The following is a 14,050-nucleotide window of genomic DNA, read 5'->3' as shown; positions in this document are numbered from 1 at the left end:
GCTGGCGTCGTAGTGGATTCTGGTGTCGGGCGTTCGCGGTGTTCAGGGAATCTGGCGCTGGGCGCGATCCAGGCGCGGACGGGCGCAGACGGGCTTGCCTTCGGCGCGACCGCTTCTCGGCCTGCATTTAAGGAGGCTTGGGAGGGAGGAGCAGCTGGGAGGCGGGATTGGGGAGGCCAATGGGTGTGCAGGGGTGCGGGGCCGCAGGGAGGCAGCGGCGGGAAGGGCTGGGTTGAGCGGTGGGGAGGCGGGGGGAAGTGGCACGCAGGGCGAAGGGGAGGGAAAAAGAGCCCAGGAACAAGGAGGCAAGAACCAGGCAATCCGGCCAACAGGTGACGAGTAGCGGTATGGGGGTGACCTGCCTGCAAGCAAGCCAAGAAATTGTTCAAACGTCTTGGTGCCATATTTGACAGGGTAAGGACTCCTTCCGTTGTCAATAGCTTTTAATCACAAATATCAGTTACCTGAAGAAATCCAACTGCTCAATAGCATATAGATATGCTTCAAAACGTTCTTTCCATTGTTCCCAGTCAAACCCGGATTTATTAAATATAGTGGCAGAGGTTCTACAGTCTGTAGCATATTTGATGGCTTCCTGCACCACAACAGTACTTACTTAGTACTTATTGAAAGTGTAGACATGTGCTCATAAATAAACCTGATTCCCAGCCCCTACTCTACTTGAGCAACTATGGCTACTAACCAGTGGGGTGACAACTTCACCATACCCAAATCTGCTAATCCTTCTATAGATGCCACTTTCTCGCCATCAAACGAGATAAACATGTAGGGAGTTTCCCTAGTCAAAATAATAAGGGTTTATTTCTCTTAATTAATGTAACACACTCTTCTCGGGCCTAGTTGGTGCTAAATAGGAAATTCAGCATAAATAATGTTGTCACGGAGACCACATTATTAGTATGGGGCTTTATGTTTTAATTACACTAGCTCAACTGAAGCAAAACACGACTACAACACCCAGAAAGCATTAGGTTACCAAAGAAAAGCCAAGGAGTGGAAACAGAGACCCCTTGATGAGGATATTGGTTTGAGGTGGCCATTCTATTTAGTAGCCAACGTACTTTCTCAACCATGGTGCCAGATAGCTGTATGTCACTGTGACTCCACTTTTCCATTGCTATACTTTGATTTTACATGACATCGTTATCAGGTGTGTTGGTCAACTTAGAATGAACAAAGACTACAAATCCCAGAATGCACTGATCTGTAAAAGCAAAGTCCGGGAACGTGGTGTTCCGTGCGGTATCTGATCGCAACAGATCAAGGTTCAGTTTAGAAAAGACCGGGAGTGGACATCAGCGTGTACATTATTTGGATAACCTGCAATCTCAGCAGCGAGAGAGCAAGTCGCCTAATCACAAATCTCCATCTATTACACAATCATAAGTCTCTACAAATTACCCAATCACAAATCTCTACCAATTTTATGCAGACATGCACATCATGGTTTGGGCAACGAGCCTTCCTCGTTCCATGGTAAAAAAAATTATATAACAAAAACTAGCAATGCTAACTAGGCAAAAATAATAGCATATATGCACACTTCTGTATGACTCGATCTGGTAACAGTCTAATTTAAATTGAGGTTCAAGAGTACCTCGCTGTCTGCGGTGTGAACGTGAGATGTTTGTGTTTGCTGCTGGAATGTTTTTATTGTTTTATTTGTGACAAGGCATTAGCTCCTCGCACCGCCCATCGCAGTAGGTGTCCTCATCTTAACCAGTTAACCAGCAGGGGCCTCCAATGAAAGATACGGGTCACTAGCCAGGTATTGTCAGCTCGTTAAGGCCTGAACAGGGCAATCAAAGGTAGATGGGGGAGGGGCGGCGTGCATACGATTAGGAGCTCCCAGTAAACCCCCCACCCCCTCCTGAGCCATTCTCAGAGATAAGGCGAGCGCAGCCAGGGCGTGAACAGGCACTCAGGAGTGACAGCGTGTGCGCGGCAGCTCGCGGTGTTTCTACTTGCAAACAGCCCCGGGGGGGATACGGCAGGATCGAACCCCCCGGAGAAGAGGAGGGGATACGAGGCCTCATTCAAATAACACGCATGCCACCCCCGCCTGGGGCGCCAATGCAGAGAACCCCTGGTCCCCCTGACCCTGGCTGCCCCACATTAGGATCATGGATGTCTCTGGTCCTCTCTGCAGCGTCAATGTGCGTCTCTGATCTTGGCCCTGCCGTCTCTAGCGAAGTTGTATCTCTCTGTACTTTATCTCAACTGAATGCCTCTGCCCCTGGCTGCACTATATTAGTGTCTCTGGTCCTCTCTGCGGCGTTGATGTGGGTCTGTGTCTGGGAGTCTTTGATCTAGGCCCTGCCCTATTCTCTCTCAGCCTTTCTAAGCTCCTTCCTTTACAGCCGTTCTGGGTGTCACTGTCAATGCTCTGACCCAGTCTCTTTGGATACCTCGGGCTCTGGTCGTACTCTGTCGAGTTCTATCTGTCTCTGGTCCCGGATATACACACTTTCACTCTGCGCCTCTTCTCTTGGTTAGTTAATTGAGCTGTGCTCTTCCTTTAGCCTCCTCTCTTTGATTGATTAACATCCAGAACTATCACGTTTCCCAGGTCCCGGCGTGAGTAGCTTGGACAGTCCAGGTTTTTTCTTTGCATTCTGGGACTTGTAGTCTATTTGATCCCATTATGAATATAAAGCCAGGCCTACAAGTCCCAGAATGCCAATGAATACCATGAACTGGCTGAGTTACTTGCGCACGGGCTTGGGGAGCTACGGGTCTCTGCTGGCCGGGTGCCTCAGGACCAGGCAGTGCTGTTCCTCTGGGTGTCTTTCGTGCAATATGTTTAGTCTCTCCCTCGGTGTCACACCGTTCTCCTAGTGCCTGGATGATGGTGACAGTGGCTGCGCTCTCTGTCTCAACTCTCAGCTCTTTCTTTCCTTTGGGCTATCTCTTGTTTTGAGTCTGGTTATGTCTGGCCCACTTGTCTTGTTCTGTCCATGCAGTCTTTAGGTCTGGCTGTACCGTAATCTCGTTTGTTGAGTCTGCTCTCTTGGCCTGGCTATCATTTTTTCTGCATCTCTCTCGTTGTGAGTGTACAGCCATGTGCTTGAGCTCACCTCCCCCCTAATGATTGCAACCAACCACTATTACTTTAGTCCACCAGAAAAAACAAAGTGACTGCATGGAATGGTTTGCTTTGAGCGCACAAAGCTAATCCCAATAAACAGTAACCAATAACTCTGAACTAACCATTAATCTTGGGTTCTGGGGCAGCTTCCTGCCATGCGTAAAGCGCTCAGACGCCTCGTCAGAGGTAGTAAGCAATATATAGATACAATTGCAATACAATATTGTTTCTGGATATTTGCATCTTTCATATCCCTTTCTCTGATCTAATCCAGTTTGTTTGGATGGCTCATGATTTGGACAAGCAGTATCTTTCTGGATGTGCCTGGTCCTGGCTAAATCCATCCGATTGCCCTCTCTCCGGCCCTGGCCATGGTCTCGCCCACTGTCTAGATGCCTTATGTTCTTCCTGTGCCCAGTATATTCCTGGTGGTGGTGGGCGTACTCAAGTGTTGTGGGAAGCCTCTCTCATTACAGTCTTCCTCCAGGCGCTCCTTGTCATGGTTGTAATCACTTGTTAACACCTGAGACACACACAACATGGGAAACGAACCCAGCAGTAGATACGCAAGAAGGGTCTGTACACCCATGCCCTTGGAAAGAAGACATCCACAAAACTCTAGTACACCCAGGACCGGCATCATCATGGCACAGAAAGGGCAGAGGTTGTGTCTGGCACTCGCATTTACTTCTCTCAGTGTCTGCCCCAGGTGTCTGTTGTATATTTGCCTGGCAGTGTATTCTCCACATCGATGTCTTGGTGTTTAAGGTCCTAGTTCGCTCTGGGCTTACTCTAGCCATCACTGATTACCTCCTGTCCATGAGGTCTCTAGATGCCTTGGGTTCTAGCCAGGCTGCATCTAGTCTTGCCTGGGCTGCAACTCTCTGGATGTCTCTGCTCTTGCCGGTGCTGTCGCACTTAGTGTCTTTTCTCAATTCTACCTTTCTCTTTATGCATGCCATGTTGGCTGTTTCTTTTTGAGTCTCAGCTCTTGAGTGTAAATTCTTTCTCTTAGTTTATTTTGCCCTGGTTGTACTCTTTTTTTTTTATCCTGGCGGAGCTCACGCTCTATCTGGTCTGCACTTTAACTCTTTTTCTGGTCTCGCCTATTCTACCTGTTCTCCTAGCTGTGATGTCACACTGATTTGATTCTGTGCTGTCTCTCTCTCTCTCTCTCTCTCTCTCACGTCAACTTTCCATTCTCTTTCTCTGGCGGTCTCACTGTGCACTTCATGGACCAGTCAGTGCTGCTTGGGTTTCTCAGGTCCTATTTGTTCATGCTATTTTTGTCTTCCATCCTACTGGGGCTCATTCCCTAGGTGTGTCTTATCATGTCTATGCTGGTACATAGTTTGTTCTCCCTCACTGGGTTCCCATATTCTCTCTGGACCTGTCAGTGCTCTATCTCAATGGGTGATGGCTTATGTCTGTTTTTTGCAGAGAAGCTTTCTCTCAGATGTACTGAAAATAATATACACAGTGGGTTTTGGGTCAGTCCCGTTCAACTATTGGTTTTCTTCAACCTGCTTCTTTCAGTCAATAGCTTGAGACTTTGTTAATCATTTTTTAGCCCAGTGAAGTACTTCTCTTTCAACGTATGCCAATGTTTGGGTGTATCTTTCCACCTCCAATCAAGAGCTTGCATTGAACTGCATGAGGGACTACTTCACAGCTTAAGTTCTCCTGAGTTCTGTTGGCTCCCTTACATGGGTCTTGCTCTAATGTGCTAACACTGTAAGCATTAGGATATTAAACCCAGACATATTGGATTTGACAATGCTTGTTGATTCTGCTGGTGCTCATTTGCTCTCCTGATGCATTAGTCTGTCTGTGCTTGCTTATACTCATGCCTTTCTCTGTACTCTAGTCTGTCCTCAGCACTTTTTGGTCCTATCCGTGGTCTCTGGATATTTGTGATATGGCTAGGGACGTGCCGTGCCCTCTCGGTTTCCCGCCCTGCACCCTCCCTTCCTTTTGGTACGCTGTCTGGTTCAATTCCAGGTTTTCCTCTAGCTGTCTGTTTTTGATCCTGACTGTGATGTAGTCTACTGGTATCATCCGTGCTACCTAAGGGTGTGTCTATCCTTGGCTGTTATCTTTTCCTTTTTCTCTCTGGCTCTGGTCTGGTTTGTTCCATGTATCTGGTCCATATTTTGCTGCGTCTCTTTAGGCGACTAATCCTGGGAGTTCCATCTCTTGCTCTACGTCTCTGATCGTTCATGTTCTTTCTTTGGGTCTCATATTTGTTATGTGCTCCCTCTGGGGAGTGTCCTCCTGCCTGTGTTCCTTACGCAAGTCCTGCATTTATTGTCTCTCTGGATCTGTCTGTGTTGCCTCTGAGTATCACTAGTTGGATATGTCCTGTCTATTTGTCTTGGTATGGCCATGCTTTCTTTGAAATCTCCAATTCTGACCCATTCTGTGCAGTCTAACTGTGGGTATCCCTTGACTAGATGGTGTTTTAACTCTCTCACTATTTAAACCCCTGATTCTGGCAGTGCCCCCTCTGTATCACAGGGTGACTGACCTGGATTGTGCTCTCTCCGACTGACTCTGGCCCTAATTATACAATTTCCTCCTCTCACTTTCGTGCGGTAGTCGTGCAAAGTCACACTTTTTGTTTTACTGGTTCTGGATGTTCTCTTTCTCAATGTCTCTTGTTCTGAACGGGCTCTCTTACTTTAACTAGGTGTTTAAAATTCTGGCAGGGATCTCCCTTGGACTCTAATTCTATCTGTGTCATCGTTGTTTCATCTGTAGCTGTGTAGTCTTTCATCTGTAGCACTGATCCTGTCTGCACTCAGTATCCCTAGTTCTGTTTGGGCACTCTTTCTCTCTTTTGCTGGCCTTTGCTTTGTTTGCTCGCTTGGAGTTTCCCGGGCCATCTTAACCGCATTATAGGGCCCCGGGCAAAGCGGTGCACTGGGCCCTGCTCACAGGAATAAAATGTAAGTTATTGATAAAAGAAACATATTTATTGGTACCTCCAACAAAAAAGTGTTTTGACATTAAAAAATGGGGCCCCTATGCTCTTGGGGCCCCTGGCCAGCAGCTCAGTGTGCCCATATGTTAAGACGGCACTGGGAGTTTTTTAGTCCTCCCGTTATTTCTTTCTCAACGTGTCTCTTGTCCTGAATGTGCTCTCTCTAAGGCTGTCTAGTTGTGGTTTCACTGTCTATAGTTGGGCTTTCCCCTCACTCATCAGTCTCTCTCTGGGTGTCTGTGGATGTGCCTTTAAGATGTCTCTTTAATGTTCTTAGAATTGCTGTGTTCTCTATATGGTTCTTATTCAGGCTGCGCTCTGTCTCTTTGGTCCTGCCTGTCAAATCTCTCTAAGTATTTCCAGTCCTCACTAAGATCTGTGTCGCTGTATGTCTCTGACCCGGACTGTGCTATCTCTTTCTGTTCCTGCTGTTCTCTCTCTTCTGTTTGTTCTTTCTCTGGTCCTGCATGGGCCTTCTCGCCCTGGATGTTCTTACCCTCTCTGATCCAGGACAGTGCTTTAAATGGATCGGTACTGAGTACCGCCACTTTTTTATTTTGAGAGGGGGAGCACATGCACTTCTCAAGAGAGACGTAATACTTTTAATTGGAGAGTGGTGGCACTTCTCAGAAACAAGCAGGAACTCAGGTACAGAGTACCAGCACTCCTATATAACAATTCAAGCACTGATCCAGGATGTCCTCTTTCCTGGCTGATTCTGCTCTTCTGAAACACTAATTCTAGGTGTATTCTCTCTTATTCTGGCAGTGCTTAAAGAGACGGAAACCCAGCTGACAGCTGTCAAGTGTTTCGCTATCTCTGTGCTACTGTCTGTACTCTCGCTAGCCCTGCTAGTCTCACCCTTACTTTTCGGTCCCCGCTGTTTATTCTACAGTTTGGCTTGTGCACTCTCACCAGTTTTGGCTGTTCGCTCTTTACCTATCTACCTCTGTCTCTTTCTACCTCTGTCTTTTCCTACCTCTGTCTCTTCGCTTCCCTGGTTCGTCCCTGCATTTCCTAGCCTGACCGTCTCCAACTCTCTAAATGTTTTGGGTCCTGTGTCTTTGTTTGTACTTCGAAACTTGCCGTTTCCCTCCACATTCCCTACCTGTGTGCTATGTACTTTTACAAGTTGTTAATCAGTCACTCACACACCCACTCACTCACCTCCTCTCCTGCGTTCGGGGTGCTCCAGATTGAAGGTGTCCTGCGGGGCTGCCTCCGAAAAGCTGCGCTGATCTCGGGCTTCCCGGGCAAGTCTTTCCCGGGTATCGAATCGCAGTCTCGGAAGCAGAAGGCTGACTTTACCCGAGAGATTAACTCTTGCGCTGCCGGTCCTGCCAGTGCTCGATGAGCAAGGAGCCGGGCCTGCAGGGCCTGCCTGCAGTGGGATCAGAGACCAGCAAAGGAGGGGGAGGGGGCGGTAGGGCAGAGTTCGCTCGAGCCGAGGGAGGGGGTGGATGTCTTTCGGACGGCAGGGCAGGGTTACTTAGCTCTAGGGAGGAGTGGGTGTCTCTCAGACTTGGCACAGGGTTACAGAGCCTTTCACCTTTAGGTCGCTGGTGTGACAGGTCACAGGTTTTTAGCTGTCTAAATTCCTAATCATCATGTCTTTTATGTTTGTACGCTGATTGCTCATTCTTTCAAAGGAAAGTACAAATACAATGAAAACAATGTGGGACTGGGTGAGCTACGCATGCTCGACATGGGGCAACTTAGAAGTTTGACATTTATTTATTTTTATTTATTTTATTTAATGCGATTTTCTATAGCGCGAACTTTACCCGAAGGTGTCAGAGCGCTTTACATAAGATCCAGTTGCAAAACATAAGGACTTAGAATTACATGCGTTACATAAAAGATACAAACAGAAAAAATTGCAAATGTACAAGATGTAAAGTCACAAGGAGGAGATACAAACAGAAAGGAAAATTGCAAATGTACAAGTAGTAAAGTCACTCAAGGAAGAGATACGAATGGATATGCTCTAAGAGTCACATAGGAATGGTAGATAGTACAAAGGTCTACTGCATATACTAGTGATTAGAGTTATCTCTATATACATAAGGAAGGGATACAAATGGATATACTCTAAGAGTCACATAAAAATGGTAGATAGTACAAAGGTCTACTGCATATACTAGTGATTAGAGTTATGTCTATATACATAAGGAAGGGATACAAATGGATATACTCTAAGAGTCACATAGGAATGGTAGCGAGTACAAAGGTCTACTGCATATACTAGTGATTAGAATTATCTCTGTATACATAGGGAAGGGATACAAATGGATATACTCTAAGAGTCACATAGGAATGGTAGATAGTACAAAGGTCTACTGCATATACTAGTGATTAGAGTTATCTCTATATACATAAGGAAGGGATACAAATGGATATACTCTAAGAGTCACATAGGAATGGTAGCGAGTACAAAGGTCTACTGCATATACTAGTGATTAGAGTTATCTCTATATACATAGGGAAGGGATACAAATGGATATACTCTAAGAGTCACATAGGAATGGTAGATAGTACAAAGGTCTACTGCATATACTAGTGATTAGAGTTATCTCTATATACATAAGGAAGGGATACAAATGGATATACTCTAAGAGTCACATAGGAATGGTAGCGAGTACAAAGGTCTACTGCATATACTAGTGATTAGAATTATCTCTATATACATAGGGAAGGGATACAAATGGATATACTCTAAGAGTCACATAGGAATGGTAGATAGTACAAAGGTCTACTGCATATACTAGTGATTAGAGTTATCTCTATATACATAGGGAAGGGATACAAATGGATATACTCTAAGAGTCACATAGGAATGGTAGATAGTACAAAGGTCTACTGCATATACTAGTGATTAGAGTTATCTCTATATACATAAGGAAGGGATACAAATGGATATACTCTAAGAGTCACATAAAAATGGTAGATAGTACAAAGGTCTAATGCATATACTAGTCATTAGAGTTATGTCTATTTACATAAGGAAGGGATACAAATGGATATACTCTAAGAGTCACATAGGAATGGTAGAGAGTACAAAGGTCTACTGCATATACTTTGGAATATCTTGCAGCGTATGACGTAATTATCCAGTATATTAAAATTACAATGTGTCTAAATTCGTTTTTGCACCATTGTTGCTGATAAATGGGACACACTGATTTGCGTCAAGATGAATGACATAATTCCTCCTTTGAGTCCAGAACACTGAGTATGCTCACTAGAGGAGGTCGAGTCAACAGATTTACAGGGAGAGCAGAGCCAAGGGTCTGGCTCGGATCTTAGAGCCCCTGCATGTGACGAGCCCTAAAAAGGCTTGCTATGTACATCACAAAACAAACATAACATAAAATATGATAAAGCTGCTTCAAAATAAAAAAAATGTATTTCCTTAACCTGTGAAGCTTTGACATTAATAAATCACATTATAGCCATACACTGAAAAGTACCTATTAAAAGTGATAGTGTTTGAACCATGTGCACTGAGAGGCAAGACAATTGTCATGTAAACACTGTACGTAACCTAGATTATTAGAGAGCAACATTATATAAGGGATAAAGTACCCCCGGCATACATTTTAAGGATATTGCAAGTCACTGCGGAGTTCCATTGCCATATAGTGGAACACCAAAGTGACTTGCAATGTCCTAATCATGTATGGCATGGGGTATTTTATCCCATACAATACATGGTTACACCATCACCTTTCCCACAAACCATTTAAAACCTGTGTGCGTAGATTTTTTAGAAAGAGTGAGCATGTTTGCAAACATGAAGAATAAAAATAGAACCTCTAGTGCAAAATTAAAACACATCAAAAAACTTTTAGATATTTGTTGCAAAAAGATATTAGAAACAGTTCAATACAAGTCAGTTTAAAAAATAAAAAGCTGCAGTAACTCAGAATGTGTAGAAACATGCAGAAAGATTCTACATTTAACAGAGGCTCTTCTCTCCTCGGGAGAGCCATCGATATGGCGGGGAGCAGCACGAACAGAGTTGGCCATCCTGCCCTGCCAGCGAGGGATTTACCTAATTGGCTATAGACGGCGGCTGCCCCGGAAGCACTTTAGTGCTTCCGAGGCAGTGTATGTTGATCCTGCCCCTATTTAAGCGGCCACAAGCAGGTTTCTTGTTCCCTGCTTGTTCCCTGCTCGCGGAAAGGTAAAGTTGCTTTAGGATGGGTCTAATACAGGCTTTCTTCCAGGCAGCAGGGAAGTAACCTGTCCTGATAACATTATTCAGGAGGTGGGCTAGTAAAATACTAACTTTACCCAAGACCCAATAAATAATGTTCACTCCAGTCCGGGTTTGCATTTTCGCAGCCACAGTGCAGAGCAGAGCGCCAGCGGAGCAAAAGGAAACGCTACCGCTACTGAGAGACGCTGCTGAGGGGCGTCAGGAGACGCTGAGAGACACCGATGTCGAGCCGCGGTCGAGCCTGGGTGTCTGTGCCTCCCACACCAGTGGACTTGGCAGGAGACGTTGCCGGAGCGGCTGGGGCGGGGTGTTAGAGGAGTCGGTGAGGTGAGCACAGCTCCGAGCGACCTTGCCCTGCCTTTGCCCCCTTGCTCCCTTGTCCCATTGGGGTTTACAGCAGTGGTGGAGGAGCAGCGGAGCCTGTGGGCTGAGGCACGACTGGACCCAGCAGCTTCCAAGAGATCTCCAATAACTTTGTTTTCCCTTGGCCTCCACCTCTAGCCTCTCACAGTCTCCTATAGCCCGGTTGTATTACATAACTGCCGGACTCTTTGCCCTTGCCGCTCCTGCCGTGGTGGCTTGACAGCCACGCTCACCCTCGTCGTCTCTTGGCAGCGGTCAGCAGCGGACGCCAGGAGGCGGCGAGTGAGCAGAGGGCGAGTGCTGGACCCAGAGGAGACGAGCTACACTATTTGTGGGAGCCGCGAACTTCCTACAAAATAAAGAATAGGAGCAGGATGTTGAAGCTAAGGGCAGGATCGGACCGCCCCTCCCACCAGAGTTCAACATGGTCTCAGCTGCAGCAAAGAGTGTACTTAATAGGTGACGTTGCAGCTTCCGGCTTACAACAAGGCTACCAGTGTGCCTCAGTCCCTTAATAGACTCGACCCGATAGCACACAAGAGTGGCAAAAGACCTGAATGAGATCAGGGAGAATAAGAGAAGTAATGCCGCCCATGCCGCTGAGGCCAAAGCGGAGAAAAGCGAAAAAGCAAACCCCTTGTGCTCAGCACAGCCAGGAACTAGAACTCATCACTTCAGATCAGGGCCTAAGCGAGACTGTAGTGCGGGCGGGACCAGTAGGCGCCATGTGTTCCAACCATCCTAAGATATACACAAAGTTCCACTTTCTAAAGGACATCGGGTCGGCTCTTCACTCAAGCAAAGCTGCCCTTACAGGCCTACAATCTCCAATGCTGCCTTTACAGCCACATGCATCAGCTTTAACAACTTTAACTGCAGAATCTGGAGACACCAAAAGGGCCCAACCCCAGGAGAATCAGGAGAACCACCAATCCCTAACCAAGCCTCAACTACGAGGTGGCTTTATGACAGGCTCCACCGGAACAACTACTCCAGCTACGCATGGGAACTTAGTATCCCCTTTGATGAAAACCAGTCAACAAGGCAGGCCTCAAGGGAGCCCGCCCGCAGATCACATGTCACAAGAACCCTCAGAATTCTCAGAAACCTTAGAATCAATACTACAACATGATGCTAGCGATGGAGGTCACCTTAACAATAATAGCACGGTAGAGAGCGTTATCAAAGAACACGTAAGGTCTCCAGCCGAAGAACCAACCAGTGCAGACAATATCATCAGTACAAACAATAGTAAGTACAGTGGCAATTATAACAACCACAATAACAACCTCAAAAAGGGAAACAAATTAAGAAACAAACATTCAACAGAAAACCTCTCATTAAATACTCAAGGGAGCCTTCCCTCCCATCAAAGAGCTGAACCAGTGGTCCCAGGGACAACAGAGGTAGACCAAAAAGGAGAAAGGAGGGTGACTACATCTCAATTAGACACTCAAGATTGGGGTGACATGATGGAAGTCTACCTACAAGACGTTGAAGTCTAGAAATAATTCCCATTGGGGTTTTCTTTTAGCATACCAACTCTGCAACCAGCATCCAAACTTCACTCACACCTTGCTTGTATTCAATTCACAGTGGGTCAATCTATTAAGTTGCCAGAAAAAATATTCTCAATATAATTTTATAAAAAATTATTTCTTAAAGAAATTTATTAGATTGGTTTGCATCAGACGCAATTATATAATTAAAAGAATATCATATAAATATTGCACATTAAAAACAGTCAGCATAAAAATTACAATGTAAACAAAATCAGTTAATATCGCTGAATAACAAAACATTAGTCCATCATCAATAACAAAGTGATACAGTGAACAATATATTTCATAGGAACAAATTTGTTAAACGTAGGCCAAAGAGCGACGCGTTTCGGAGGGTTAACACAGGTCCAACCTCCTTCTTCAGGCTTGTTATAGGTGTGTTCCAACAATCATGATTTATACAGGTCAGTAACCTTGTATGGGAATTATCTTGAAATCTTCTCAATGCTAGATCGCATGGACCACTGCTATTGCAGAGATTACGGTGATGGCACAGTTTGAATTACTGCATGTCCAGAACTGTTTTTATGATTCTGGTAGCGACTCAACACGTTTTCCAATCTTCCCAAACACAAAGTTAAAAAAATCCTTATTGTTATTGGTATGGTTCACAACTCCACGATTTCGGCATACTTGGCAGGAGATTGCTTAATCCCGGCTACGTTACTCAAATGCCGCAAATAATACAATTATAAATAAAAGGAAATAAAAGAGTTGTGAACCATACCAATAACAATAAGGATTTTTTTAACTTTGTGTTTGGGAAGATTGGAACACCTGTTGAGTCACTACCAGAATCATAAAAACAGTTCTACACAAGGTTACTGACCTGTATAAATCATGATTGTTGGAACACAACTATAACAACCCTGAAGAAGGAGGTTGGACCTGTGTTAACCCTCCGAAACACGTTGCTCCTTGGCCTACATTTAGCAAATATGTTACTATGAAATCTATTGTTCATTGTATTGGTCTTGGACCAGGGTCAACGGACTCGATAATTCTCGCCTCGGTACCTACTCTAACTAGGGATCACATTCGGCAACTCTGGGCATTAGCTTGCCTCATCTCCACAACGGCCCCCCACATACGCCGGGGATGCTGGTTTCACCTTGGAGATACCCAGTAGGGACCATCTCACAGGGAAAGCCAGGACGGGTTCCCCAGCGGTCTACAGCGCAGAGATACTCCTTCGGGAGTCAATTCTAGCGCTTTAGAAACCCACAATCAATCAAACCCACAATCAATCACGTTATGTTATTGATGATGGACTAATGTTTTGTTATTCAGCGATATTAACTGATTTTGTTTACATTGTAATTTTTATGCTGACTGTTTTTAATGTGCAATATTTATGTGACATTCTTTTAATGATATACTTGCGTCTGATGCAAACCAATCTAATAAATTCCTTTAGGAAATAATTTTTTATAAAATTATATTGAGAATATTTTTTCTAGCAACTTAATAGATTGACCCACTGTGAATTGAATACAAGCAAGGTGTGAGTGAAGTTTGGATGCTGGTTGCAGAGTTGGTATGCTTAAAGAAAACCCCAAAGGGGATTATTTCTAGACTTCAATGTCTTGTGTGGTGTCCTATCCTTTTGGTGTGTTGGACCCCTCTCTTTATATTTGAGAGTCTACCCACAAGATCAAGACACAGATCTCAAAGTGGCGCAAGAACATAGGGTGCCTAGCCACCAAGTACCCTACAACAAACCGAACCTCACAGACCAGACCAACAATCGCTCTAATAACAGTGAGCCAACAAAGGAAGAAAGCACTGGTGTTTGGTCCTCGCTCCTCAAT

General features: G+C 45.1%; 1 protein-coding gene across 8 annotated transcripts in view; it reads right to left on the bottom strand.

Annotated features, from left to right (window-relative positions):
• DNMT3B (DNA methyltransferase 3 beta) overlaps positions 1–14,050 on the bottom strand; it is a 791,643-nt gene that overhangs the window by 555,878 nt on the left and 221,715 nt on the right. The window contains exon 1 of one of the 8 annotated variants that reach the window (XM_078651802.1): positions 7,260–7,502. The exons of 5 other annotated variants lie outside the window; for them this stretch is intronic. The gene's annotated coding sequence lies outside the window, so the exon portion shown is untranslated. Of the gene's footprint in view, positions 1–7,259; positions 7,503–14,050 lie in introns of those variants that run through there. 2 more of the 8 variants (XM_078651801.1, XM_078651797.1) reach the window with 2 other exon arrangements.

Source organism: Lissotriton helveticus, chromosome 7 (assembly GCF_964261635.1).
Source record: "Lissotriton helveticus chromosome 7, aLisHel1.1, whole genome shotgun sequence".
In the NCBI taxonomy this organism is placed as follows: domain Eukaryota; kingdom Metazoa; phylum Chordata; class Amphibia; order Caudata; family Salamandridae; genus Lissotriton; species Lissotriton helveticus.
This window is presented reverse-complemented; position numbering and strand designations above follow the sequence as displayed.